Genomic DNA, 25,994 nt, shown 5'->3' with positions numbered 1-25,994 from the left:
AATCACTACTCAATTAGTTATGTTTTGAACCATACTTTGGGCTTGAATTTTCAAATTTTGAAAAGAAATTAATAACTGAGGCAATTTATTGTATTGATTTAAATCAAGAAGCACTTACTCGATTTTTTCGAAAATTTGGTAATACAGAACTATTATTCTCAGTATTACACTTCAACTATCCACATTGACATACGTGTCCTTGCAAAAATGTTGATAATGTCATCACAAAATTTTGTAATAGAAAAACTCACTTGAAATAAGCGCGTAGCATGCTGCTTGATATTTATTTTAACATTATATGGACATCTTTTTTTTCACTTATAAGGATTATCATAAAAAATAAAATTCGCAAAATCAAATGTTATGATTTTTCGAAAAATCTGGATTTATTTACCTTCGTCCAATTTTTTGATATCACAATTTTTCGTTTCTCTTTTTTCTTCAAGTGTGCAATTTTTTGATGTCACAATTTTTCGTTTTTTCATTTTATTTATTTTTTTCTATTTATTTTTCAGCGATTCGGTTTTAAAATGTTTGGTTTTTTCAATTTTGCAATTTTCGGTGTTAGAATTTTTTATTTTTCGATTTTTCAGTTTCTCAATTTTTAATTTTTTGATTTTTCAATTTTTAATTTCCGCAGTTTTTCAAGTTCTTGATTTTTATTTTTCATTTTCCTGATTTTGAATGTTCATTTTCTCGATTTTACATCACAATTTCGCGTTTTTCGATTTTATAATTTTTCGTTTATGCAAATTTTCAATCTTTAAAATTTACTTTCGGATTCATTTCTCCGAAAACATCATTTTCCCGGAATCGTCCAAAGAAATTTCTCAAATTTTAAACTAAAAAAATTGATTTCAGCACCAAATATTTCCAAAATTTTGGTCTGCTACCAAAAACACGCTATATATTTGGAATCAGCACCTCGAGATGTATGTCGCAGAATTCTCTGTGGATTTTTTTTTTTTCGAAAGCTCAATTTTTCAGAACTGCATCCTTATGAAAATTTTCATCTTTTTCCTAGCCTTTTCGAAAATAACCTGAAGAGTTTTTTTTTCTAGATTTCGACTTCTAGAAAAAAATTACTTAATCTTTCGTTTCTTCAATATTTTGACTTGCAGTTTTTCAATTTTGACATTTTTCGGTATTATCTAGAATTTTTCATTTTTTGATTTTTCAATTTCTCAAATTTTAATTTGTCGATTTTTCATTTTCCCGATTTTTTAAGTTTCATTTTCTCGATATAATCATAATTATTTTTCGTTTTTCCGTTTCCTTCAATTTTTCAATCTTTGATTTTTCACCTCCTCGAATTTCCAATTTTTAAATTTTTAGTTTTTGGATTTCTCAATTATTTCAAGTTTTCATTTTATAGTTTTTCGTCTTTTAATTTTTACATTTTTCAATTTAACAAGGAAAAGCGAATCGAATTGAAAAATTGGAAAACCCAAAAATTGTAAAATTGAAAAACTATAGAATCGTCAAAATTATAAAGTCGAAAAACTGTAACATTGAAAGATCGAAAAATTCAAAAATTAAAAATGGAATAAATGGAAAAGTTTTAAAATCCAGTAATCGAAAAACGGAAAAATTCTAAAATAGTAAAACTCAAAAAGTGAAAGATTTTAAAAATTATTATAATTATTGTTACATATTTAAAGTGAAAACTAGAAAAATTGCAAATAAAAAATTATAGGAACGAGAAACTGAAAAGTATAAAATTGAAAAAATTAAATAATAACAAATCTGGAAGTAGAAAACACAAAAAATTTAAATTTGAAAATTCGTAAAGTTGCAAATCTGAAAATTGAAATGTCCAAAAGTTGGAAGAAAAAAAATTGAAGAAACAAGAAAATGAATAATTGAGACATTGCAAAGTGCAATGCAACGAAAACTTAAATAAATTGATATTGAAAAAACAAAAATTATAAAATCGGAAAATGGAAAAATCGAAAAATTGTAAAACATGGAAAATAAATATCGGAAACGAAAAATTGTAAAGAAAAACAAACAAACAAAAATAAAAATTTATGCCTGTGGTCTTAACTTTGTAGAATTTATCATTTGTCAGAAAACAAAAATCGCAAACAAGTTGTATAATAATAAGAAGCGGAATTTGGGGGCTGTACTTCAGGGGCGTGGGAAGTTCTATCGAACTAACCTTCGACCAATTTTTTGATATCACACTTTTTCGTTTTCCTTTTTCTTCAACTGTGCAATTTTTTGGGGTCACAATTTTGAATTTTTTTCATTTTCTTTGTTTTTTCAATTTCTTTATTTTTCAGTTGTTCAATTTCCGACATTGGAATTTTTGGTTTTTAAATTTTTCGTTTTCTCAGTTTTTCAAGTTCTTGATTTTTATTTTTCATTTTCCTGATTCTAAATGTTCATATTTTCGATTTTACATCACAGCTTTGCGTTTTTTCATTTCCTTCATTTTTTCAATGTCCCTTTCGATTTTACAATTTTTCGTTTACTCAAATTTTCAATCTCTAAAAGTTACTTTCGAATTCATTTCTCCGAAGACTCACCATTTTCCCAGAACGGCCCAAAGAAATCTCTGAAGAAAAAATTGATTTCAGCACCAAATATTTCCAAAATTTTGGCCCGGAACCAAAAACACCTGCTATGTTTTTTCAAAACTCCACCATTATGAAAATTTTCATCTTTTTTCGAGCGTTATCGGTAATAACCTTAAGATTTTTTTTGCAGGTTTTGACATCTAGGAATTACTTAATCTTTCGTTTCTTTAATGTTTCGATTTGCAATTTTTCAATTTTGATATTTTTCGATATTATTTACAATTTTTCGCTTTTTCAATTTATTTTTGATTTTTATTTTTCGTTTTTCCGAATCCTTCATTTTTTCAATGTTTGTTTCGATTTTATAATCTTTGGTTAATTCAATTATTCTATCTTTGAATTTTACACCTCCTTGATTTTTCAATTTTTAATTTTCGGATTTCTTAATTATCCGATTTTCCCAATTTTTTAATTTTCAGTATTTCGATTTCACAATATGTATTTCGTTTTTTCGACTTTTCAAGTTCTTGATTTTTGATTTTTTGATTTTTTTAGTTTTCATTTTATACTTTTTCGTTTTTTTTGTTTGATTTTTCAATTTAACAATTTTCCAATTTTTCGATTTTTTTGATTAGAAAGGTTGAAAAATCTAAAAAAAAAGGAGGAAATTGAAAAATCAAAAAAGTGAAAAACGAGAAATTGCTACGTTGAAAATGGAAAATCGGGAAATTGCCAATCGGAGAACTGAAAAAACGAAAAATTAAAACACTAACAAACTAAAAATCTAGGAACGTAAAAATCTAAAAAAAATTACTCTAGAAATTGGAAAAAAGCAAAAACGAATCGAATTGAAAAATTGGAAAACCCAAAAATTGTAAAATCGAAAGATTATAAATCGTCAAAATTGCAAAGTCGAAAAACAGTACCATTGAAAGATCGAAAAAGTCAAAAATTAAAAATCGAAAAATGAAGAAATTCTAAAATGGTAAAACTAGAAAAATTGCAAATTAAAAATTATAGAAACGAGAAACTGAAAAAAATACAAAATTGGAAAAACGGAATAATAAAAAATCTGGAAGTTGAAAAGCCAAAAAATTGAAAAGTCGAAAAATTGCAAAAAAAACAAACAAATGCCTGTAGTTTTAACTTTATAGAATTTATCACTTGTCAGAAAACCAAAATCGCAAAAAAAGTTATAATAAGCAGCGGGATTTGGGGGCTGTACTTCAGGGGCGAGGTAAGTTCTGTCCAACTAACCTCCGCGCAATTTTTTGAAAATCGAGTGACCTCTTGTTACCAAGCCCACTTGATCAGTTGCGTAACTTTTAATTTCGCCCATCCCATTTTTCGGCTAGTTTCGCTAAATTCCAATTAAAAAACGCCAACAACAGCCCAGTATCCTTTCGGCTCGGAGAAAAATTAATATTTCATTTCAATACAGTAAAAAGTAATAAAAACGTAATAATATTACATTGTTTTCGCTCAGAAATGATGATAAAATACCAGAAACGAACTTTGCAACCGTAAAAATGCAATTTTAATAGAAATACGGGTTATATCTGCGAAAACGCGATGGGTTTTTTCATCAGATTTTTCAGCAGGGAAATATATATGCCCTAAAAGAAACCGGAACAATTTAATGAAAACTATAAAATATCCCGAATGCGAATTTTCCCGCTAAATTATTAACATTACTACTTGTTATTTACAGTTGACGCGTTCCATTCTTGCCTCGTCACATTTTTCTTTCGCATCGACGAGGGGCAGCGGCAGGGGCGGACGAGAAGGGCTTCTGGAAGGAGGGATCCTGCACGTAGCAACTCTTCCTAAATTTTAATCGGTGAGTACTAGTTTTAATCTAGATTTAGGGCGGTTTTTTCGACGTCCGGGATAAATCGGCGACGGCTCCATTAATAAGGAGTCGGGTTGTGTTCCATTAGTGTATTTTTTGATTTAGAACTCGTTCGTATTCCATTTGGCAGTAGCCAGTTAGGAGGAGGCTTGTATGCAAATCACGGGAAACTTTTAAACAGTCGTTCCTTTTCGGGAAATTCTCACTCAACTTCGAACCCCGGATCGATGAAATTAATTTTTGTTATTAACGATTATAATATATTACTCGGAAACACGTTAAGTTTTTCTTTAATTAATTCTCTGCAGAACTCGTTGAAATATCTTGGTTTTAATTTAATTAAGGAAAGTTATTTGAGTGTTTTTTTCTCCTCTCGGATTCTACAGTTGTTTTCTTTCATAAGATTTTCTGCGTCAAGTCCAGAATTCAGGGAAATTACGGAGCGATTTTTATAAGAAGTCAATTGTATGAGAGAAGTTCAATTTGTAAACTTGAATACTGGGGCTGAAGTTTGCTAGTTTCTAAATGGGAATGATTTCTGGGAATTCGTTTTATTGTTTGTAGTAACGTTATTAATGCCACGCTGTACAACGAGAACGGTTTTTAAATGTAAAACCGTCAAGGAGCTTTCAAATGAGAGGGAAGTAGGAGTGCTAACAATAAAGTGGCTTGTTAATGCCTTGACACTTTATAATAACGATTTTTGCTTTGAGAGATCACTATTGTGATTACGTCGTTTTGATAAATGTTTAATCCAAGTTTTCTACCGTTTCACACCTCGTAAAATATATAAAAGCAAGTGTGTACTTTTTTTTCCCTAACTGCAGTTGGAATTTATCGAACAGTGTATACATCTATTTTTCACACGTTATCAAAATCCAACGTATAAAGTAAGAAATCATACTTCCACAATAAGAATAGAACATTGTTTTTTAATTTTTATTGTGTGAGCCGATGTCCTCTTCATTCAACAATACAATAGCTTGTAAAGACTATAATGAAACACCCATTTTTAGGAGAAAAAATTGCCTACGTACTTTCGAGGACTATTAATAAATCAACTATGGGCAGCTGGGTAATTAATGCATTGTGCACCATTTCGGACATATTTAGATTATTTCTAGTTGAACATACATAGTTCGAGCACCCGTTCGAATATAATTGTTAGAGATATTCATCCGCAGAGGTGCCCAGGGAGTTAAAATTTGCGCTGCCCTCTCCGTCTGCACTCGGATGATACGATAAGAGTTAAACTGTGGCTGTAGGAGATGAAAGCTTTGGAGTGTAACTTGTCAGTTTTATATTTTAAGGGATGAGCAATGGACGTCCCTCTTGTGTTTTTCGGGAACGTTTTTGTTTTAATTTTCAAACTGTTTTTGTGTTATGCATTTGACGCATCGGCACTTGGGTACCGATTAATTAAATTTTTTATTGTAAAGGTTAATCTAATTCTGTAAAATTCACTTTTAATTGGTACGTGTGGTAAAATGTAAATTTCTGCTCTTTTTACAGTTAGTTGTACGAATTAAATGATAAATTATGAAACAAAGATTAATCACGCAGTTTTAGTTTAGTTTATTTAAGACTGAACATGGCCTCAGCGGGGGTCGAAACATGTTGCCAACAATTTTTTTTCTTTCACGTGGAGTACTTCAAGCATATTTGATTATCGCAGGTTAATGATAAATGTACAGGAATGCAGTAAAACTTTATTTATTACTTCATTATTATTATTTTATCTACTGGCATTAAACACCATCTTTAATTACCTTAATTATTTAATTTAAAAAAGTTTCTTGCAATGGTATAATAGTCACAGGGTCGGCTAGTAGCTGCTAAAATAAAACTGATTTTGGCAAATGAAATACACTCTCAAAAATCCTCAAGAAATTCTAGGAAATAGATCTTGACGAGCTGATTCCAAAAGTGTCATTGGTCTTGGACCAAATTTAAAATGAAAGTTTTTATACATCTCGAGATTTTTCATTTTTGGTAGATTTTGGAAACATTTATTTTCAAAAAATTTTTAAATATCTCTAATCTCGAAAAGCGGGCAAAAAATTCATACGATGGGGTTTTGAAAAATTGAGATTCCAAGAAATTTTGGGATACAGGTCTTGAACTCACTCCAAAACGCTCGTAGGATTGATAGCAATTAAAGGAAACATTCTTAAGATTTTTACTATTTTTTTTTAGGATTTTTGTTTTGTTTAAAGTCTTTGGAATCTTTAAAATTTTTGTCATGTTAAGAGTTCATGCGTTTTTTACAAATTATAGAATCTTTGGAATATTTGGAACAGAATTTTAAAAACCTTTTTAACGTTTGAGTCCTTGGAGTATTTAGAATCTTCAGAGTTTTCAGAGTCCTCAGAGTGTTAACAATCTTTGGGAATTTTGGATACTTCAGAATTACTACAAATTTTATGAAGTTAATAATTTTTATAATTTTTAGGAACAATACTTCCAAGATCTTTACAATTTTTAAGATTTTGTTGGATGTTTCTTCTATTTAGAACCTAAAACTTTAGTTTATTTAGCGCCAATTACTATTATTTTTGTGTATGAAAACTTCAAGATTTTTAGAAATTTTGAAAGGTTTGAAACCTTTTAAATATTTCAAACATTTGGAAACTTTGGAATTTTTAGAATATCTACAACCTTAAGATCGTGTAAACTTTTGAAATTTGAGATTCAATACTTTTTTATTACCTTTTAATTTTTGGGAATTTTCGTAATTTGCAAAATTTTCAAAATTTCCACATTTTCCAAAATTTCTAAAATTATGAGTCTCCAGTTATACCACAATTTTAAAATTCAACATTTTCCAATATTTTCAAGATTTCTAGGTCTACCACGTTTTTCCCACACTTTCTAAATTTTTTCAAATTTTCTAAAATTTATAGATCTCAAAGTCTAAATTTTTGGAATTTTTGGAATCTCTGGAATCTTTACCGTCTCCAAGATTTACAAAATAATAATTAGGGTGTTCAAGGCCTTCAGTGCTTTTGGGATTTATAAAAATTAAAGAAAGCATTTTTCCGATGTTTACGAATTTTAGGTCTTTAAGATTTTTGTTTTCTTTAAAGTCTTTGGAATTTTTAAAATCTTTGGTATTTTAAGAGTTCACGAGATTTTTACAAGTTTTAGAATCTTTGGCCTTTTGGAATTTCTCTAGAACCTTTAGAATTTTTCAAGTATTCGAAACAGAATTTTATTTTTTTTTTAATCTTTCAAACCACTTTGGAGTCTTTAGAATCTCTAGAAACTAAAATCACTAGAATTTATATAATCTTTAGAGCTTTCAGATTTTCATTATTTTTAGATACTTCAGTATCTCTAGAATTTTAAATATTTTTACATCTTTACAATTTTTATCATCTTTCCAATTTTTAAATATTTGGAATCTGTGGAATCTCGGAATTTTTGAAATCCCTGAAATCCCTTTAGACTTTTTTAATTGCCGGCTTCTCTAGCTTTTTTTAATTTTTTGAAATTCCTGAAATCCTTGTAGTCCTTAGAGTTTTTGGTATCCTTGAATGCTTTAAAACCTTTGAAAGGGTTAGAATATTTGGAGGCTATTTGTTCAGAGAATATGTCATTTGCCGAAATAAGTCTTATCTTAGCAAGTACTAGCCCCGCCCACCCACCCTCTATTTTCTTGGAAAGTATGTGATTTGCCAAAATCAGCCTGCTATTAGTTATTATTTATAACTTTTTTCTTTTTTTTTTTTTGTTTCCACACGTTTTAGAATAAAGTTATCTTTTCTGTTAATGAATACATCAATGTTTTGCTTTTTGGAACTTTTCGGGTGTTTTGTCTGGCAGTGTACTTCAAAAACCAGATGCAAGTGGTCCCCGAGGTGCGTTCGAACTATATGAAATATGTATATAAAAATTATCTTCTATTTATTTTCTATTTATTTCAATTTTGGGATTTTTAAATACTTCAACTTTTAAATTTTTCGATTTTTTTTATTTTTCGTCTGTTTGATTTTTTACTTATTCAGTGTTTCAAAATATTGCGATTTTTTAAATCTTACATTTTTCGAATTTTCAAATTTTAGATTTTCCACTTTTTTGTTGTTTCAATTTCTCAGTCCTCCGATTTTAGATTTTTCGGTTTTTCAATTTTCGATTTAACGTTTTTCTTTCGATTTTTCGCCTTCTCGTTTTTGGATCATCACAAAATTTATACCAATATACGAGCACTGGTTTGTGGAGGACGCCGGAGCCCGAAAATTTTAGAATACAGTAATGTTGCGCCCATCTATATTTAATAATGACAAAGTAAAAATGGTCATAATAACATCGATTTAGCTAAAATAATATTCAGAACGTTTTTCTGCATCGAAGCTTAATTAATATTTTTAGTCGCTTCCTCTGTTTGAGGAGACAATTTGCTGCGTGCTTAATTGTGGCATTCTTTCGATGTATAAACATAAACGATTGAAGTTAAGCACGTACTAATAATTCAGGCCTTTTGTGTTTTGTTTTTAAAGGTACTTTTAAAAAATCGCAAAGATCCGTGGAGTTCTTTATTTGGAAAGAATTTTACAGAATCTTCTTTAATGTTTCGTTTTTGAAGGAGAAATCAAAATATTGTCAAAACCTAAAAATATAAAAATCAGTAATTTTAAAATTAAAAAATCCAAAAATCCAAAAATTAAAATATCGAATAGATGAAAATGTTGAAAAATGTAGGATTTAAAAACTCACAAAATATAGAAAAATCAAGCAAAAAGTAAAAAAGACAGTCAAAATCTCAAAATTGAAAAATCTCAAAACTTCAACAGAGAAATCAAAAAATCCAAAGATTAAAAAATCGATTAATCGAGAAATTGGGAAAACGAAAAATCCGAAAATTTAGAAACGCCAAAAATTGAAAAATCAAATAATCGAAAACAGGAGTAATCGGAGAACTGAGAAATCGAGAAATGGAAATCGAAAAATGAAAAAAACTCGAAATCGAAACATCAAAAGACCGATAAGTCGAGAGGTCGAAAAATCTAAAAATTGAGATATTGAAACAGCTGAAGATCGAAAAACTGAAAAGTTAATTCCGAAAAATTGGAAAATCGAAAAATACAAAAATTTGAAAATTCTAAAAACTGAACATTCAAAAAATTGAACAATCAAAACATCAACAGATCTAAAAATCAAAAAACTGAAAAATCGAAAAATGTGAGATTTAAAAAGTCCCAAAAGTGAAGCAGGTAGTAGATAAATAGAAGATAATTTTTATATATTTCATTCCCAGGTTTCGTCTTTTTTTTTTTCGAGTTGTCAATATTCGTTAGTTTATTAGATTTCTCACTAAATCAGGTTGACAAAAAAACACCACTTCCCATTTAAAATCTACCCATGATAAATTGAAATATTCATTTTTGTTAAAAAATAATGATTTATACGGATATGGCGGTTGCTTGTTTAAACTCCATTAATTCACTTTTATCTTAAGAAAAATACTTTCTGAGTATATTTCATATTTTACTGTGTGATACGCACTACAACGCAGTTTCTACCTGAAGAAGGTAATTGATTATACAATTTCTGTAATCCATTTTATTCTATAGTGGTCCAACTCTGACTTCGTTTTTATGGCACTGCAATCTCAATTACCGCAAGTTTTTCTGTTTCCACATGTTTTAGAATAGTAATTTTTTTCTGTTAATGAATACATTAATGGTTTGCTTTTTGTAATATTTTTTTACAGAAGTCCGGCCAATTGCAAGTAATCACAAAAAATTCAACTGTTCGGCTTTTTTGTCTGGCAGTGTATTCAAAAACCAGACGCAAGAAATGCCTTCAGTGTACTTCAAAAACAAAACATAAGGGGTCCTCGAGATTGTTTCAGATTATTTCATAATAATACACAAAAGCCCGCAAGATTCTTTCAAAATATTTCAAATTGCTTCAAAAAAAATATACAGAAAGATCTCCGACTTTTTTCAAAATTACTTCAGAAACAAGTATCATTGGTTCCCCGAATTTTTTTTTTTTTCAAATGGTATGATGTAAATATTATGGGAAATTATACACACATATTTCTTAGTCCTGACCTGACCTAACCTAACCTGACCTGATGCGACCCATATACCTTGCTCTGACAATACGAGGCGGAGCGTAAATGCCAAGCCCATGTTTCTCTATAAGAAAATACCATGTCGAACATATTGAGTATCGTGTGGTTGAAAGAAAACTACACATATTAAGAAAAACAGAACCAAAGTTTAAGCCCCACCCACCCGCCCGATTTCAATTGTGATGAATTTTTTATTCGTTGTGAGATCAGGGGGCGGAGCTTAACTGCAAAATCCATATGTTTGAGACACGATCGTATTGTAGAAAATCGACTATTTTGAGAAAAAATAGGGAATGAATACTTTTATTCTCTTAAAAGCAAAAGAAGATCGAAAGAAGAAGTAGAAACCTAAAACATGTTTAAAGTGGTATATTTTTGAGAAAAATATGGATTTTGCAATTAAACTCCGCCCTTCTATTTGACAACGAATAAAAAATGCATCACAATTGAGGTAGGGGTGGGTGGGTGGGGCTTAATTATTGGCTTGTCTTCAACAACACGATATTTAAAACAAATCTAACCTCAAATTTACCATTTGATGTTTTAATTATTTTATTGTTGAAAGAAGATTATGTGTATGTACTAAGAAAATCGAAGGATATGATATTTGTTAGAAGCATTGCCTAGGATAAAATTCACACTTTTGTTGATAATTCTACAGTCTGTTGCAACTGCAATTGATTGCCTGACGCTAAATTGCCCTGAGAATTTTGTGGAAAGGATGTGAAAAGTAAAATTAGAAAGTTCATTCATTTTATTCCACAGATCAACCCCAAAAGCCTTATAAATGCGTATCCACAATTCCTCTAGTTAGTAGTTACTATAAAACTCTCATTATCAGTGCCCGTATGTCTTGTACTAGATTTATAAAGGTACCTATGACGGTGTTGTAGGTCAGGTGCGATCCTTCTTCCCGGAAGCTTTGAATATTAAAAGTTCACAAATCCAGTCCTTTGAACCGCATGATCACTGTACTGTGGGGTGGAATCTTAGTAAAGGGGATAATTTCAACTCGACTCTAAAACTCTAAAAATATGTTTCCGTGCTGATAACATGCATTTAGTGTAAAACCCGAGCTGTAATTGCAAGTTGCGTCTTTCCGAGTCGGTGCATCGTGCGAAATGGACTGTGTTCGTATGTTCTGTGAAGTCCTTGGACCAAGCGTTGGTAAAGTTTGAGTACGGCTGTAACAGTACCCATAACAATATCCATTTCCCTTATAAGTCTTATAACAATTATTAATAAACAAAATGTTAATAATTCCGCGGAGGTCGTAATCTCCCACTAGAAATAATAAATTCGGTCGTAATACTTTTAAGTAGATATATTAATTCGTCGGTGTTCGTAGCCACCGCATTTCGTAGTCATAACGCAAGAGTTAATCCTCGAAGAGCGAAGATTTTATGCTGGTAAATTATGTGTGTTAAATGAACAAACAAGAGCTTTAAAGCTGAATTTCATGGCTTCTTCCGAGTAAGCGAGTTGGTCGTCGACGGCTCAATAAACGAAATCATCTCGAATGCCTTTTTACCGTCGTCCACATACTCCCAGCCAGGAGCAACACGAGCCGGCCTCCATCACGTGTGTGAAAATAAGTGGAAAGTTACGGTGCTTGTATAAAATGTCAAAATGAGTATCGTAAAAAAATAGGCGCGAAAACAATTACGGCTAAGGGTAAACTTAGTCCACTTGAAATATCGTTGTGGGTGGTCATTTTCTGTAATTATTAAACACAAGTCTGGTGTAAAATTAACGTTAACAAGAGAACGCGATTCGATTATTAAACCACCATAACTTTCATAAAACATGCGTACACATGGACTTATTCAATCTCGTAAAAATTCTACTTTATAACTTTGCACAAGTGTTCAGATCAAACATTTATAAGGCGACTTTGTTCGGTTTGCCAGTCACATAAATTTCCTTCTAATCGTTGAAGCCCGTCGGACGCTTCGCTAATTTCCGGAAAGAAATTTTCGGTTTTCGGGATGACGGGCTTGCGCCGCCCGCCACAGATCTATGGCGTGAGTTTCAGAAACAATTATTGTGGATTATATAGCACGGATTAATTTCCAACTCGTTCATTTAAATAAACCTATAAAACTTTACGACTTACCACAATGTAGCTATTTTTGTTCGACTAAAACAATTCTGAATTAATTTTACAGAAAATATAAAACAAAATTTCGTCATAAATCAATTACTTCTACATTGTTGCAGCGGTATTAGAGTAAATTACATGTCTCGGGGCAAAATGGCTTTCTGTTAACTTTAACGACCGAGAGAGATGCAATAGAACAACAAATTTTACATTTAAATAATAAAAATAGGGAGCTTTCGCGCGCATCGACTTGAGTAAACCGTTGAAGATGTTCTTAGACAAAAGTAAGCCTTGAAATTTTGTTACAATTTTGTGGAAAGTACAAAGTATGAATTTTATAACATTTGGACGGATCTTTGTTGTTAATAAAATTAAAGCTCTTGCGTGTTAATGGCGATTTTTAATAATTATTATTAGGATAAGTGAGGTCATAAAATGTGTCTATAATACTAAGTAGTTTTTAATTGCTGCGCCTAGACAACGTGCAAATTCACTGGTCAACGTTTTGCTCAATTATTTAATGATATCTTGAAGAAAAGGCCACTTATAACAATTAGCTAAACGCGTCAGTTTTTTCTAAGTGGAGGATGTGTTTTTTAAGAATAAAAATTCTACGGTTTATTATCCGTTTCAATTGTTGCCTAACAGCCTGTGTCTTGTAGTATAATTAACTTTTAAACTTTTAAAATCCTGAAAGATCCCAGAGATTCGTTCAAACTATTTAAAAAGGATACCTAAGAGATTCCCAAGATTCTTTAAAATTACTTCAAATACAAGAGAAGGGATCTCCAAAAACAAAAGTAAACCGTTTCTCGAGATTCTCCCAAACTACTTCAAAAACCAGACACAAGGGATCCCCGAGATTCATGCAAACTAATTTGAAAACAAAACACAAGTATTCCCTGAAATTCTTTCAAACCACACTAGCAAACAAAAAACCTGGACACTTGAATATTTGTAATTTTATTCTAATGTTTAATATTATAACTTTTTTAATTTTTTCTCTGTTTGACATTTTTTACAGAAGTTCCTCCAATTGCAGGTAATCACAAAAAATCAACAGTTTCTGTTTTTTTTTCTGGCAGTGTACTCCAAAAACCCTCAAACTATGTACTTCAAAAACAAAACTTAAGGAGTTCCCGAGATTTTTTCAAACTATTTCATAACAAAACACAAAAATCCCACAGATTCTTTCAAATTACTTCGAAAGCAAGACGCAAGGGGCCCTAAGAGTTTTTCAAATTGCTTCAAAAACAAGGCTCAGTGGTTCCCCGAAAATCTTTCAAAAACTACTTCAAAAACCTCTCTGATCCCTGAGATTCTTTCACATTAGCTCATAAACAAGGCCTACAGTGGGTCCCCGAGTTACTAATAGAAATACAATATGGCGGGCGACGATGATGGTGCTGCTAAAATTGTCCCCGATAATATTGTGCCTTGTATTAGTTGTAAAAATTCAGTGACAAGAAAAAAGGTTATATGCCTTTCTTGTAAATCCGTGTTCCATAAAAGTTGTGCGGATAGAGCAAGATGTTGTTCGAAAAAGTTAATTTCAAGTGACCTTAAATGTGCTGTAGATGATACGGAGGATCAAGAAAATACACGAGATGGCGACTCACCTGATGTTATCAAAAATAAAGTCCTGAAAAATACCATTTTGGAGTTGCGAGCAACAATTTCTGTGTTAGAAAATAAACTGGAAGAATCAAGGTTGGAGATCACTTATTTGAGAGCCACTGCGGAACAACAGAATCAACGTACTAAACTTTTCGCAACAAAAGATGAGATCAACGCTGGCTTTAACACACTATTAGCGGAACTGAATATTATTAAATCCGAAATATCTCGAAAGAATCTATTGACATCAAGATCACCGACAATTTCTGATAACAGGTCTGCACAAAGTAATACCACAAAAACATCCGTCGTAAATACTATACCAGATTCAAACAAGGCAAATAATTATCAACTGATTCACGATAAACAAGTGAATGTCATGAATAAATTGATAAATCTCACTAATTTTGAAATGAAACACAACGATAACGTCGAAAAGACAACGCTTGGTAAAAACACCCCAGATGACAATGATTTTGTTCTCGTAACACACAAAAAACGTAGACAGAGTCCTAAAAAGCAAGATAATCAAAATGAAAAGGTAACAACGTTTAATAAAGTGAAATCACAGCCTATAGTGGGAAATTCGTCCAAAACATCCTTAACTAGTGTTCCCAAAGCACGTGTAGCCACTTTTCATATTACCAGATTACATCCGAGTACGACTATAGATAAGGTGGTCGAGTATCTTTCAAATACAACCAATGATGTGACATGTGAAAAACTTAATGCAAAAAAGCCAGAAATCTACTCCTCATTTAAAATTACAATTCCTGCATCTCTGACGGAAACAGTTATGGACGCGGAATTTTGGCCCCAAGGTGTAACCATTAATAAGTTTTTTCGCAAAAGGTTGCTTCCTCTGAAAACTCCGTAGCTCTAAATTGTCCTTCTTGGGATATGACAAATGACCTTTTGCTGCTCAATATTCAAGCACTTACAACAACAAAATGTGATGTCCTTTTTGCAGAACTTATTAGTAACAATATTAAATTTTTGTGTCTAACCGAAACTTGGTGTACAGCAACAAGTGCAGAAACATTCAACTTTCCAGGATATAAGTTAGCTGCATTTTTCTCCAGAAATGAATTCAAGGGTGGCGGAGTCGGCATCTGGAGCCGATCGGATCTGCAAGTAACTGCTCTCAATATATCAAGTTATTGTCATGATAAACATTTTGAAATCTGCGGTGTTACCTGGGACAACGGTGTAAGGGTTTTTTTATTCACATGTTACAGATCACCTGGTAGCGATTTTAACCTTTTCTGCAACAAACTTTGCGAAGTACTGGATATGTTTTATAAGAGTAATGCTTATGTTGTGATATGCGGTGATTTTAATGTCGACCCTATAAGAGATCGTGGAAGCTTTGACTATCTAAAACACATTCTAGGTACATATAATTTAACCGATAAAGTCAAAACTCCCACTAGAGATAAAAATATTCTAGATAACGTTTTCACTAATATACCTAACACAAATTTCTGTACTACAGAAGAAGTAACATTCTCTGACCACAATGTTGTGTACTGTGATGGTTACTTCAAAAGATCAACTGGTATGACAAAAAAACCTGTATCTCAAAAACGAATTTATAATGAAACCAACGTAGCTAATTTTATAAACGATATTAGTAGTGAAGATTGGGGACGCCTATATCTATATGAAGATGTTAATTCTGCTTTCGATTATTTTCACAATGTTTTTATGCAATATTTCGAAAAACATTTCCCATTAAAAAAGGTTCGCAATATTAATAGTAAAACATGGATAAATGATGAGGTCCGGCTATCAAGTTTAAAATTGCGCGATTTGTATAACTTGCAAAAAAAGTATACGATTTTAAAACCCGTCTATGATAATGCAAAGAAATTGCATCATTTGTTAATAAGTACGACTAAAAAGAAGTATTATCAAGGGCTAATGTACGGTTCGGATAATGTCTTGAAACGTGCCTGGGATGTGTTTAAGCAAATGTCTAACAAAACCACCAATCATACAAATATTAATTTGAGGTCTAAAGGTGAATCTGTGGATGACCCATATCAGGTTGCTAATATATTTAACACATTTTTCCGAGATGCACCTAAGAAGGTGGTGAACCAAATTGCAAATGCCACAGACTTACACTTTCAACAACAGTATCATAATAGCATGTTCTTGATGCCATTTACAACAGATGAATTAATAACTCTCTTAATCAATAAACTCAAATCCAAAAAATCCTCAGGCTCTGATGATGTACCGACATATCTGATAAAGCGAGTTATTGCATACGTGGCGGATGAATTAACATTTTTAATTAACCTATCCTTTGAAACCGGGTGCTTTCCACAAAAACTAAAGCTGAGTAAAGTTCTTCCAATCCACAAAAAAGGTGAAACCTATGATGCTAATAACTACAGACCAATAACACTTAATTCTAGCTTTTCAAAAATTTTTGAGTACTGTTTTCTATCCAGATTGCAAACTTATATAGATATAAATGACATTCTAGATAAAAATCAGTATGGTTTCAGACCAAATTTATCCACGCTTGATGCAGTAAGTCACTTTTATGAAACTCTTTTAAATCGAATAAATAATGACGAGCATCCTATTGCTCTTTTTTGTGATTTGAGCAAAGCTTTCGACTGCATTAATCATGGAAAATTAATGGAAAAGATAGGACATTATGGTATCCGTGGAGTGGCTCAGGAATGGCTACAGTCATTTCTGGATGAGCGCTCTCAGTACGTCTCGATAAAGTATTTAAATGTTGAAAAGAACTCTGTATATAATGTAAATTCAGACACGTTAACTACCACAATGGGAGTACCTCAAGGGTCTGTTCTCGGGCCAATTTTGTTTGTCCTATATATCAATGATTTATTTAAGAATGTTGGTCCTGATACTCATCTCACCTTATACGCGGATGATACAACATTACTCATCTCAGACAAAGACCCAACAAAAATGCAGCGTATCTGTAATGAAGCTACACACACGATGTTAAACTGGTTTAGGGCAAATTCTTTATATTTGAACCAAAATAAAACCAAATATCTCCGGTTTCACCTAAAAAATATACAGTTTGACCTAGATAATATAACCTTATCGCTGAATAATAACAACATATCGAGAGATGACAATGTTAATTTTTTAGGTCTAGCTATAGATGATAACATGTGCTGGTACACGCAATGTGAAAAATTAACAAATAAATTATCTAAGACATGTTTTTTAATCCGTAATATCCGAAGTGTATTCGATATAGGGCATTTGCTAATGATTTATTATGCTCAAGTAGAGTCTCAGCTCAGGTACGGGATTTGTATCTGGGGCTCATCATCATCATTACAAAAGGTTTTTCTGTTGCAAAAAAGAATTGTGAGAGTTATGGTAGGGGTATCACAGAGACAATCATGTAAGGTATACTTTACTGAATTAGGAATTCTAACTTTACCATCATTGTATGTTTATGAGTGTTGCACATATGTACATAAAAGTCGGGATAAATTCATCAAAAATTATGAAATCCATGACAAAAATACAAGACAAAAAAATCTGTTTCATGTTCCATTCAAGAAAAAAACCATTTGTAAAAATTGTTTGTTTGTATCAGGTTTAGAAATGTATAATAGGTTACCTATGGAAATTACAGCTACTACAAATTTGCGGCTCTTTAAAAATAAGCTAAAATATTATTTAGTTAAGAAGTGTTTGTATACAGTGAATGAATTCTTAGTTTGATGTATGTCTTTGTAATGTATTCTCTTTTGTTTTATTTTTTATACTGACGATTTCCATACAAATGTATTTGTCTCTCTGGAAATAAAATGATTATTACTTTCGAACAACTTCAAAAGTACAAGGTGTCCTCTAGATTGTTTCAAATTACTTCAAAAAGAAAACCCACAGAGGGTCTCCGAGATTCTTTTAAACTACACTGCCATACAAAAAAAAACCTTTGCAACTTTACACTAGTACCTGCTAAGACAAGAGTGATTTTGGCAAATAACATATAGCCTAAGAAAGGACAGGGTGGGTGGGCGGGCCTGGTAGCGGCTAAAATAAAACTGATTTTGGCAAATGACATACACTCTCAAAAATCCTCAAAAAATTCTAGGAAATAGATCTTGACGAGCTGATTCCAAAAGTGTCAATGGTTTTGGACCAAATTTAAAATGAAAGTTTTTAAACATCTGGAGATTTTACATTTTGGAAACATTTATTTTCAAAAAAATTTTTAATATCTCTAATCTCAAAAAACGGTCAAAAAATTCATACGATGGGGTTTTGAAAAATTGAGATTCCAAAAAATTTTGGGATATAGGTCTTGACGAACTCACTCCAAAACACTCGTAGGATTGATAGCAATTAAAGGAAGCATTCTTAAGATTTGTACTATTTTTAGATTTTTAGGATTTTTGTTTTGTTTAGAGTCTTCGGAATCTTTAAAATTTTTGTCATGTTAAGAGTTCATGCGTTTTTTACAAATTATGGAATCTTTGGAATATTTGAAACCCAATTTTAAAAACCTTTTTAACGTTTGAGTCCTGAGTATTTAGAATCTTTAGAGTTTTCAGAGTCCTTAGAGTCTTAACAATCTTTGGGAATTTTGGATGCTTCAGAATTACCACAAATTTTATGAAGTTAATAATTTTTATAATTTGTAGGAACATTAGTACTTCCAAGATCTTTACAATTTTTAAGATTTTGTTGGATGTTTCTTCTATTTAGAAGCTAAAACTTTAGTTTATTTAGCGTCTTTGCTGCCTTTACTATTATTTTTGTGTATGAAAACTTCAAGATTTTTAGAAATTTTGAAAGGTTTGAAACCTTTTAAATATTTCAAACATTTGGAAACTTTGGAATTTTTAGAATATCTACAATCTTAAGATCGTGTAAACTTTTGAAATTTTGAGATTCAATACTTTTTTATTTCCTTTTAATTTTTGTGAATTTTCGTAATTTTCAAAATTTTCAAAATTTCCAGGATGTTCAGATTTTCCACATTAGCTCAATTTTTCAGATTTTCCGAAGTCCACAAAATGACCAGAATTTCCACATTTTCCGAAATTTCTAAAATTATCAGTCTCCAGTTATACCACAATTTTGAAATTCAACCTTTTCCAATATTTTCAAGTCTAAATTTTTGGAATTTTTGGAATCTCTGGAATCTTTACAGTCTCCAAGATTTACAAAATAATAATTAGGGTGTTCAAGGCCTTCAGTGCTTTTAGGATTTATAAAAATTAAAGAAAGCATTCTTCCGATGTTTACGAATTTTAGGTCTTTAAGATTTTTGTTTTCTTTAAAGTCTTTGGAATTTTTAAAATCTTTGGTATTTTAAGAGTTCACGCGATTTTTGCAAGTTTTAGAATCTTTGGCCTTTTGGAATTTCTCTAGAACCTTTAGAATCTTTCAAGTATTCGAAACAGAATTTTAGCTAGTCTTTAGAGCCTTTCCAAACTATGGAAATTTTGAACACTTTGGGAATTACTAGGAGTTATAATTTCTAGGATCATTAGTACCCCCAGGCTCTTTAAAATTTTTAAGATTTTGTTGGATCTTTTTTATATTTGGAACATTAGAACTTTAGTTTATTTAGAATCTTAAGTGTCTTTACAATTCGCAGTTTCTAGTGTATGTAATCCGTGAAAGCTTTTATACTTATTGAATCTTTCAAACCACTTTGGAATCTTTAGAATCTCTAGAAACTAGAATCACTAAAATTTCTATAATCTTTAGAGCTTTGAGATTTTCATTATTTTTAGATACTTCAGTATCTCTAGAATTTTAAATATTTTCACATCTTTACAATTTTTATCATCTTTCCAATTTTTAAATATTTGGAATCTGTGGAATCTCTGAATTTTTGAAATCCCTGAAATCCGTTTAAACTTTTTTAATTGCCGGCTTCTCTAGCTTTTTTTAATTTTTTTAAATTCCTGAAATCCTTGTAGTCTTAGAGTTTTTGGTATCCTTGAATGCTTTAAAACCTTTGAAAGGGTTAGAATATTTGGAGAATATTTGTTCAGAGAATATGTCATTTGCCGAAATAAGTCTTGTCTTAGCAAGTACTTGTGGAAAGTACAAAGTGTGAGTTTTATAACATTTGGACGGATCTTTGTTGTTAATAAAATTAAAGCTCTTGCGTGTTAATGGCGATTTTTAATAATAATTATTAGGATAAGTGAGGTCATAAAATGTGTCTATAATACTAAGTAGTTTTTAATTGCTGCGCCTAGACAACGTGCAAATTCACTGGTCAACGTTTTGCTCAATTATTTAATGATATCTTGAAGAAAAGGCCACTTATAACAATTAGCTAAACGCGTCAGTTTTTTCTAAGTGGAGGATGTGTTTTTTAAGAATAAAAATTGTACGGTTTATTATCCGTTTCAATTGTTGCCTAACAGCCTGTATCTTGTAGTATAATTAACTTTTAAACTTTCGAGCTGCCAAAAATTTATTTTATTCACATTAAAAATAGTTGATGTGGACTAGTTAAAAATAAAAATCAAAACTAAAAAGTCGTCTCAGTAATATCGTAATAGAACGACACCCCTTAATTTTCGTCCGAAAACAGTTTTTTTTTTCTTGTTTTGTTTCCATTTCGCGTCTATATATTACAACTCCGTCACGAAGCAATCGCATATCAAATGCGGCAATCTTGTCCTTTTAATTAATTAATCGCCGGTGACAATTCATTATTTTATTCAAATGATTTAACGCACATACACAAACACGCTCGAAATTGATGTTGTCGTCCAGCGGCGTACGTTTGACGCTCCGAGAAAAATAATAAATGCTTTAAATTAATTAAAACACGTAATGAAAAATATTTGCGATCATCGGACTCCGCATAACGCCGCTTACAAATTCCTCTGTTTGTATAAATCCGGCTTTATACTCCGAACGTGTAATATTTTATTTATAATTACGATTTTTACCTCGCATAATTCATATTTTTTACGTCGTTCGCCGCGAGCTAACTCACTTTTTGATTGTAATTACATTATATTATATGTGTAGCGGTCGTTTTCGTGCATTGTGTTTAACATAACCCCATTCTGGGTATGCACCGCCCGTGTTCGTCTAGGGACTTAATTAAATAGAAACCGACCCCACCGTATTTACTTTTCCGTCGTAATTATTCGATGAAATATTCATTCACAAACAAAATATATAGAAATAATGATTCACGGGACGTGACGTCAGCGGCGCCGACAAGAACTGGTGCGCTTTTCGGTGGCTTTGGGGGTATTGAGGCGAAATCAAAACTTCGATTTCCGTTGCCTTGTAGTACGTGGTAGTGTCGGACGAAAGCGGAATTTTAGCACGTCGAAGAGTTTGTGACAGCCGCTTTGTCGACCGAACTATAAAGTAAAACGAGTAGCGAACGCTACTGCTTAGAGTTTTCTAACAAACGAGTGTTTTAAATGTTTTCTCGATGTATTTACCACAGTGATTGTAACCAGTATCGAATTTATTATTAGCTTTACCGATTAGAAAGCTTGTGATGTTGACTCATTTGCATAAATATCGTAGGAAAATTTCAAAGGACAACTTGGCTGAGGTAGCTAACCTATAACGATTTGTGGCTGCAAGCATTTGTTGGTTTAACTGAAATTGGTTGCGTAAAAATGTCTACGTTAAATATCGAACCGTTTTACAATGCTAAAAGATTAAGGACGTCTTCCTTTTCTATTTTTGCCTTCGGGTGTTCAAAGACTGTCATTTTTCTGTTTGTCCCAACTATTCCAGTTGTCGAGCCTTTATTGCATCTTCCATCGGCTTTACTGATAATTGTGACCTAAATGTTCCACTTATGATTTTGTATTGTCTTATTTTTTCCCGAATTTTCCTTAAAAACAACTCGTAGGTTTCAGATGCACTAAGTCTACTTTTATCATTTTCTGTTAAACCTCACGATTTACTTGAGTTGGTTTAATGACTTTTTTTAACTTCTACTCTGCCTTGTTTCGGGATTTCTCGTTTATCCAGAAACGTATTTTTTGTCGTGTTAAACACTTGTCCCATCTTTGCAAATCGTTGTTCTACTTCCTTGAAATAATCTCGGAACTCCTTGTACCTTGTTTTTGAAGTAAGTAATTCGAAAGAATTTCGGGAATCCCTATTGTTTTTAAAGTAGTTTGAAACAATCTCCAGATTCCTTGTGCTTTGTTTTTGAAGCAGTTTAAAATAATCTGGAAGATCCTTTTTGTCTTGTTTTTGAAGTAATTGCAAACAATCTTCGGACTTCTTGTGGTTTCTTTTTAAAGTAATTTGAAAGAATCTCGCGGATCTCTTTTGTTTTGTTTTTGAAGTAGTTTGAAAGAATCTCCGGTCTCCTTGTGGTCTGTTTTTGTAGTACATTAAAAGAATCTCCAGGATTCCTTGTCTTGTTTTTGAAGTAATTTGAAAGAATATTGGGGCTCTTTGTGTTTTGTTTTTGAAGTAGTGGGAAAGAATCTCCGGGCTCCTTGTGATTTGTTTTTGAAGTAGTTTAAACGAATCTCGGGACTCCTTGTGTTTTGTTTTTGAAGTAGGTTGGAACAATCTCCGGACTCCTTGTGATTTGTTTTTGAAATAGTTTGAAAGAATCTCCGGTCTCCTTGTGGTCTGTTTTTAAAGTACATTAAAAGAATCTCGAGGATTCCTTGTCTTGTTTTTGAAGTAAATTGAAAGAATCTCGGGGCACCTTATGCATTGTTTTTGAAGTAAAGGTGAAAGAATCTCCGGGCTCCTTGTGGTTTGTTTTTGAAGTAGTTGAATAGAATTTCGGGGCTCTTTGTGTCTTGTTTTGAAGTAATTTGTAAGAATCTCATCGATCCCTTTTGTTTTGCTTTTGAAGCAGTTTGAAAGAATCTCCGGGCTCCTTGTAGTTTGTTTTTGAAGTAGTTTAAAAGAATCTGGGGGATTCCTTGTTTTGTTTTTGAAGTACGTTGAAAGAATTTCGGGGCTTTTTGTGAGAATCTTTCTGTGTATTGTTTTCAAAGAAATTCGAAAGAATCTCGGGGATTTCTTGTGTGTTGTTTTTGAAGTAATTTGAAAGATTGTCGGGGATGCCTTGTGCTTTATTTTTGAAGTAGTTTTAGGGTGTTTCGGGAACCCCCTGTGGGTCCTTCGTGAAGTAATTTCAAAGAATCTTAGGGACCCTCTGCTTTTTGCTTTTGAAGTAGTTTGAAAGAATCTCGGGGACTTTTCTGTGTATTCTTTTGAACCAATGTTTAAAATCTCAGGGATCCCTTTTGTCTTATTTTTGGGAGTAATTTGCGAGAATCTCGGGAATTTTTCTATGGATTGTTTTTGAACCAATCCGAAAGAATCTTTCAGGGCACTAAACTCATTTTAGTCAAATCAATACTTTTTTCTAAGTTAAATTATTATACTCAAGTCTATGGTCCGGAAAAAATTTAAAATACCTGTGTAAGATTTATTGTTAACGTTGTTATCTCAACCAATTTCACCATAAACAAAATTTTTAAAGGATCTTAAGCTGAATGAAAAGCATTTCTTACACTACTTAAACTTCATAAAAATTTTAGAAACTCATGTTCCAGAATTTTTTTTTGCAAAATTGATAAAGTAAAATGAAGTACATGTAAGAAACTTGAGATATGTTGATCAACGACTCATAAAAGTGCAAGATTTTAGTTTTCTTTCTCCTATTTTTCATCACATATTAACAATAATCTATTGTTATATTAAATGCATCTAGTTCTTGTATCAAAAAGTGAAGGAAATCCGATATTTTAAATGGTCACGACATCAATATTCGCCGTTTTAAAATTTGACTAGTTTTAATTAGTATTATGTAGGTTTTGTACGCTATTTTTATTTGTGCTATAAACTTATTCTGTTTTTTTCTATTTTATTCTAAGGAATATCGGAACCCGTGATTTTGCGTTTTTGAAGTAATTTGAAAGAATCTTAGGCATTTTTTTTGTTTCGTTTTTGAAGTAGTTTGAAAAAATCTCCGGGCTCCGTGTAGTTTTTGAAGTGAGTTACAAGAATCTCGGTTATCTCTTTTGTTTGTTTTTTTTTGAAGTGGATGGAAAGAATCTCCGGGCTCTTGTGGTTTGTGTTTGAAATAATTTAAAAGAATTTGGGGGATCCCTTGTCTTGTGTTTGAAGTAGTTTGAAAGAATCTCCGAGCGCCTTCTGGTTTGTTTTTGAAGTAGTTTATAAGAATTTCGGAAATCCCTTGTCTTCTTTTTGAAGTAAGTTGAAAGAATCTTGGGGATTCTTTTTGTTTTGTTTTTGAAGTAGTTTGAAAGAATCTCCGGCCTCCGTGTGGTTTGTTTTTGAAGTGAGTTAAAAGAACATCGGTTATCTCTTTTGTTTGTTTTTTTGAAGTAGGTTGAAAGAATCTCCAGGCTCTTGTGGTTTGTGTTTGAAACAATTTAAAAGAATTTAGGGGATCCCTTGTCTTGTGTTTGAAGCAGTTTGAAAGAATCTCCGAGCCCCTTCTGGTTTGTTTTTGAAGTAGTTTATAAGAATTTCGGAAATCTTTTGTCTTGTTTTTGAAGTAAGTTGAAATAATCTTGGGGATTCTTTTTGTTTTGTTTTTGAAGTAGTTTGAAAGAATCTCCGGGCTCCGTGTGGTTTGTTTTTGAAGTGAGTTGAAGGAATCTCGGTTATCCGTTTTGTGTTTTTCTTTTTTTTTGAGGAAGTTTGAAAGCATCTTCGGGCTCTTTGTGGTTTGTTTTTGAAGTGGTTTAAAAAAATATCGGGGCTGCATTTGCAAAAAATGGAAAGAATATTATAATTCCTGGTGTTTTTTGGTAGAATAAAAGAGAATCTTGGAGTCCCTTGAATTTTTTTGGAACGAATCTGAAGGAATTTTGGGAATTTCTAGTGTTGTATTTTTAAAAGAGTTTTAAGAAAGAGGTTCTTGCGGTTTTTTTTTAAAGAATCGTGACGGCTCCTATTGTTGAAGTTGAAAGAATCTCTAGGATCCCTTTTGTTTTGTTTTTGAAGTGAACTGAGAGAATCTCGGGGCTCTTTATGTTTTGTTTTTGAAGTAGTGTGAAAGAATCTCCGTGCTTCTTCTGGTTTGGTTTTGAAAGAGTTTAAAATAATCTCGGGAATCTCTTGTCTTGTTTTTGAAGTAGTTTGAAAGAATCTGCGGGCTCCTTGTGGTTTGTTTTTGAAGTAGTTTAAAAGAATCTCGCGAATCCCTTGTCTTGATTTTGAAGTAGTTTAAAAGAATCTCGGGGATCCCTTGTCTTGTTTTTGAAGGTAAGTTGAATGAATCTCGGGGCTCTTTGTGTTTTGTTTTTGAAGTAGTTTGAAAGAATCTCCGTGCTCCTTCTGGTTTGGTTTTGAAAGAGTTTAAAATAATCTCGGGAATCCCTTGTCCTGTTTTTGAAGTAAGTTGAAAAAATCTCGGGGCTCGTCGTGTTTTGTTTTTGAAGTAGTTTAAAAAAATCTCGCGAATCCCTTGTCTTGATTTTGAAGTAAGTTGAAAGAATCTCGGGGCTCTGTGTGTTTTGTTTTTGAAGTAGTTTAAAAGAATCTCGGGGATCCCTTGTCTTGTTTTTGAAGGTAAGTTGAAATAATCACGGGGCTCTTTGTGTTTTGGTTTTGAAGTAGTTTGAAAGAGTCATAGGGATCTCTTGTGTCTTGTTTTTGAAGTAATTTGAAAGAATCTCGGGGATCCCTTTTGTTTTGTTTTTGAAGTAGGTACCTTGAAAGAATCTCTGGGTTCCGTGTGGTCTGTTTTTGAAGTAGTTTAATGTTTTAGAATCTTTAGTGTTTTATATTTGCAAAAATAGGAAAGTCTATTGTGATTCCTGGTGTTTTGTTTTTGGATGAATACAAAACAAT

General features: G+C 31.9%; 1 protein-coding gene across 6 annotated transcripts in view; it reads left to right on the top strand.

Moving 5' to 3' along the window:
* The window catches only part of LOC135127681 (protein bric-a-brac 1-like), a 564,157-nt gene that overhangs the window by 119,695 nt on the left and 418,468 nt on the right, over positions 1-25,994 (top strand). For all 6 annotated transcript variants that reach the window (XR_010280263.1, XM_064054234.1, XM_064054233.1 and 3 more), the window contains exon 3: positions 4,234-4,362. The gene's annotated coding sequence lies outside the window, so the exon portion shown is untranslated. The remainder of the gene's footprint in view (positions 1-4,233; positions 4,363-25,994) is intronic.

Source organism: Zophobas morio, unplaced genomic scaffold, assembly GCF_036711695.1.
Source record: "Zophobas morio isolate AGI-343-1 ecotype UQ-CSIRO unplaced genomic scaffold, CSIRO_AGI_Zmor_V1 ptg000012l, whole genome shotgun sequence".
NCBI classification, from domain to species: Eukaryota; Metazoa; Arthropoda; class Insecta; order Coleoptera; family Tenebrionidae; genus Zophobas; species Zophobas morio.
Note: the sequence above shows the minus strand (reverse complement) of the source record. Positions and strands in the feature narration are given on the sequence as shown.